The sequence below is a fragment of the Arachis ipaensis genome, chromosome B04 (genome assembly GCF_000816755.2).
Source record: "Arachis ipaensis cultivar K30076 chromosome B04, Araip1.1, whole genome shotgun sequence".
Lineage (NCBI taxonomy): Eukaryota > Viridiplantae > Streptophyta > Magnoliopsida > Fabales > Fabaceae > Arachis > Arachis ipaensis.
This window is the reverse complement of record NC_029788.2, coordinates 102277350-102282359: the sequence shown is the minus strand read 5'-3', so window position 1 is coordinate 102282359 and position 5010 is coordinate 102277350. Positions and strand designations below refer to the sequence as shown.

At 34.1% G+C, this 5010-nt stretch overlaps 1 long non-coding RNA gene across 3 annotated transcripts in view; it reads left to right on the top strand.

The window, feature by feature from the left end:
• Positions 3974–5010, top strand: part of LOC107637930 — a 2268-nt gene continuing 1231 nt past the window's right edge. For 2 of the 3 annotated variants that reach the window (XR_001619625.2, XR_001619626.2), the window contains exons 1-2: positions 4132–4241; positions 4320–4467. This is a non-coding gene — a long non-coding RNA (uncharacterized LOC107637930). Of the gene's footprint in view, positions 4068–4131; positions 4242–4319; positions 4468–5010 lie in introns of those variants that run through there. The other variant, XR_002361424.1, reaches the window with a different exon arrangement.

Sequence of the window (5010 nt, the reverse complement as noted above, 5' to 3'; positions counted from 1 at the left end):
GGTTTTCAAGGAAATCAGCGATACAGTGTCGAGTCACAGGCTCCTATTTTAGTACTTAGTATGTAAAGTAGTCGTCATGCTCCTTGCTATCAGAGTAGCGCAGCCGGAAGCGTGACTTCTGATAGTGAGGGTGTTACATTATGGTATCAGAGCGGTCTTTCCTGTAGAGCCTGAGGAATGGACCGATTATGCTTCAATTGCATACTCTGAGAGTCAGTCATGTAATAGGTCTTGTTTGGATAACGAGAATAGAGCTTTATGCACATGACAGTCTATTGATTAATGCCATCAGTCTTGCATTGCATAATTTCTGGTATTAAGTTTGGCCGGCTTAACACTAGTGAATTATGTTTGTGGAAGTACCAATGGGTTATCATAGACATTATGCGAGTTATAGAAAATGCGAATCGCGGGTTTTGGGAACGTCAGGAGTTAATTCTTGAGGCTATTCGGTTAGGAATCTTGAACTCTGCGAATATCATGTATCTTGTTCCTGTGGTATGCTCTAAGGATTTTCTTTGTGATTCTTTTCTTGAAAAGTGATCGGATTATTTTCCAACCCTGCCCTCCTGTTCACATGCGCTCTTGTTTGATTCTAACTACGTATGTCTGCTTAAAATCCTTAGTCTATTTACCTTCTTTATTCAGGCACTTCCTCTTGTGTCATGTATTCTTTCATATACATTTGAATTTGTTTTGATGCAGTATACCTTTTTAAGTTTTTATTCCCAGTCCTTTATAAACAAATTGTGATTTATTTTCCTCTTATTTGACGATAATTACAGCTACACTTCAAATCTTAACAAAACCGCTTTTGATTTGATATATATATGCTTCTCTATATAAACTTGAAAGTTCCTTATAGAGTTTAAAACTAAATGTTTTTAATATCTCGCTTCTTCATTCACTGATTTATGGAGATATATTTACTTTAAATACAATTTGATTTTCTAACTACTTTATTACAGTTTTTACAAATATCTTTATTTGATTATGTATTTAAGTATTCTTCAAAAGAAAGATTTTTGCCTCTTTTTAGTTGATTTTCATTTGACAAAGTTATTTTAAAGTTAGCATGCGCTATTTTAAATGAAATTTTGAAAAGCTTCCTTATTTAGCGGAAATCTGTCTGTTTGCAACGCACCACTTATTTCTCTTTATGAATTTTATACCCTTTGATTCAAGCTTGAATTTGTTTCGGTATAAAGAATGATCTCAAAATTTAAAAAAAAAAAAAAGTCATTGACCTGAGCTGTCTTTATTTCTGGACTTTGTATTCTATTTCAGTCGGAACTTGTTTCGATCAATATATTATTTTTTCTTTTATTCTTTCTATCAAAATTTTCTAAATTAGATTCTTTCTTAAGATTATTTGACTCTTTAGTTTCATATTTTACATTTTATGTATTCTACTCTAACCATATTCATTAGTTATTTTCATTAGTTATCTTGTAGATTCTTGAAATCACGGTTTTTTAATTTTGTGTTTCTATACATGGAAAACATAATTTCTTGATAAGCTTCAAATTCATTTTGCTATACCATACCTTATGGCGCTCTTTTGAGGTTTTGTTTGGATCTTTCTAAAGAAGTTGATTGAAGCGTCCTTTGCCTAATTTTATCCACAACCAAATTTAAAATTTTTTTTATGAGAATTGTTTTTACTTTTACATGTACCTCCCTACATGAACTTCAGAATTTCTTTATATGGTTTAAACCTACATATTTGCAATATACGTCTACTCCTTTTCTGATTTATAGAACATTTCACTTTTGATTCTTTATTTAAATGTAATTTGATTCTTACCAACTTTGTTGCCGTTTTTATGCTTATCTTTGTTAGTTATGTACTTAAATGTCTTCCAAAACTCTTGAAGGAAGATTTTTGTTCTTATTTCAAATGACCTTTATTTTACAACCTTCACATAACTCCTTTCAAGTAGAATATGTTTTGATGTAACGCAAATATTTATATTCTTCGTGGTTCTTCTGAAGAATGTTTAATTCATATCTTTTCTTTTTCAAAGGTAAAATAATCCCTCCTTATGTTTTTCCGTTTCTCTGTGGACATGTTATTCGGTTATGTTTTTATACATTCTTTCGAATTCGGTAAACGACGCCATTGACTTTGATCATTTTTCTCTTGTAAATCTTATACTTTGATTCAGCTCAACTTTAATTCTGATAAATGCAAAATTTTTTTCTCATTATTTCCGTTGAAGTTCTTTAAACTCTCAATGCGTCCGCCTCTTATTCGTAAACTACCGTTTGAATCTTTCAGAACGTCTATCCTTGTCATTATACTTCTCTTTATAAATTTTGTACTCTTTGATGTAACATTGGAATTGTTTTGGGTACGATGCCGACCCTTGAATCTTTGAAAATGTAAAGTGCCCCTTTTTATTATATTGCATTGGTTTATGTGTTCTAAATTGTGCCATTCAATTTAATGTGTCGTTCCCACTTCTTTTTCCTTGGAGTGTAATTTAAATTTCCTTGCTTTGCCATTTGTACCTTACTCACATCTTAACCGTTTACACTTCTGACTATGTTAAAACTCTTGCAACACGGCTATTGATTCCATATTCCTCCCCCAACTATGAAAACCCCGTCATCATTTGAAGTTGTTCCGCAATAATGCGTCACCATAGTCTTTAATCATTCCTTTTCTATGAAATCTCATACTTCTTCAACTCAGCTTGGATATGTTTCAAACTAATGCGCTGATTTCCTTCTTTTTGATCCTATTGAATTTCTTTGATCCAAAGGTTATCCTTGAAGTTGTCAATTAATTTCTTTCTAGCAAACTCCATTGTTTGAGCATCCTTGTTTACCTGCAATTGCATTTACTCTTTCAAATTCTCGCAAACACGGTGCTTATTATCCTTTTGAGTATACTCGAGATTAATTTTAGTATCTTGTGCGATCGTTAAACTTAATAAATGGCACATTAGCTCTTTAGGACACTTCTGGTGAACGCAAAAGGTGAAAATTTGTAAATATACGACGTTGCAGGGAGTTGTAGAACCTTATTACATGCGAAAGAATTTTGTTGATGTTGGGTTTGTGACCATTAAGATTTTGCAAAATATTTGACGAAGTTGAGACCCTCAGATGAGTTGTTCGATGAAGTACAGTTAAAAATGGTAGAGATAAATTATGTTGAAGTTGAATATCTGAAGTTAGTGCGAGATCAGTGTGCGAATATTAAGTATGTTGTTTTAAACACAACGTGTTTTATAATCTTTCACCGCCTTGCTTTACCATTATATGTTTGAACCATGTCATCATTTGTATCAAGTTTGCTTTGTGATTTCTATCTTGCAGTTACAATACTACCCTTATATCTTTATGCTATATGATAATCAAAGTATTTGAAACTATATAAATATGAATGCTAAGGTTCTTAGCTTTTACACAAAGTGTTAAAATAATGTAATGTATTTTGTAATACATTAATTTTTGAGGACGAAAATTTTTATAAGTGGGGTAGGGTGTAAGACCCAGAAATTTTAGAAAATTTTATTATGAGCCAATTTCAAATTTATTTATTTATTAGACATTTTATTTTCATAAATTATTTCATTGAAAATAATTAAATCAGGTTTTGATAATAAAAATATAAATTTTTCTCAATTTCATTATTAATGAATAATTTTCTATACTTAAATTATAAAATTTAACAGTTATAAAAGAATAGAAATTTTATATGATTTAGTTTTAAATAATTGAGATTTTAGAATTTAATACTTTAATTTTATTGAATAGTGGGAAGACGCGCGAGGAAGGAGAAGCCTTTGCCGTCGCGCCTTGTGCTTCCAGTTTCTGTCGTCACCGTGCAGAGCCGCCGCCATCGTCATCATCACGGGCTGCTGCTGCTGCGCGTGCGATCATCGCCGCCTTTGGGTCCGTCACCGTCGAGCCTGGTCGCGGGCAGAAGAAGGAGAAGAGACCTCCGTCACCGCCGACCCAAACGCAGGAGAGAGAAGGAGCCCGCGGGAGAGGAGCTTGTTACCGTCGCTTCTGCCGCCGGAAAACACCTCTGCTGCCACTGAGATCTGTCGCCGGTAAGGTTTTAAGTTGGCTTTTGTTTTCTTTAAATTTCCGGGAGCTTAATCATCGCTGTATGTTTGTTTTAGTCACCGTTGCCGGAGTTCTGGTCGCCGCTGCCGTTCGAGGTGGCTCCCGGAGCTGTTGCCAAACCGGTTCAGCGACCGCCGCTGTTTCATTTTCTTAGTTCGGTAAGTACTTATGTCTCGGGAACCCGTGTTAATAATCTGTTATGTTTGGTCATAAACTCCGAGGTTCTGGTAACATAGGGTCGTGTTTTGAGCGTTGCACGTCGCTTTTAAGTTGCTGTGAGTGCTGCGAAAGTGATCAGGGGCTGAGTTTGCGGTTGCTATCGGTTTCGGGTTAAGAGAAACGGTTTCGTTGACGCGTTTTGAGTTATGGTTTCGACGAGTCGAGGTAGGGGTTTTTCTTAAAATCTATTTTATATTACAGAGTTATGATAAATAGATATCGATGCAAAGAGATTTACTTCTGTGATTATATTTGTCTTATGGATGTGATGGTTTGTTGGACTGAATTATTGGGTGCTTGATTGCGTGAGTGGTGTGTGGTTGTGGATAAAAACTGGTTTGGAATGTCATTTACTTGATTATTAAGACAGGTGGATTTTCTTGGTTTTAGAGTTTACTTAGTAATATAAATGAAACGATTTTGGAAATAATTTGAGATATGAAAATAAAATTGATTCTGGGAGCGGTTTGATTGTGAGTTGGTTTGATTTTATGAGCGATTTAATATTTGAGCTGATTCGATTTTAAAAAGAGTTTTATTGTTAGAATTGGTTGATTTGAAAATAATTTGACATTGGAACTGGTTCAATTCTAGAAAATGTTTGAGATTTGGAAATGGTTGAGAAAAGGTTTGAGAAATGTTTGGATGGGACCCGAAAAGGGTGGCAGTGTCCGAGTTTTAGAGGAGATGCTGCCGAAATTTTATAAA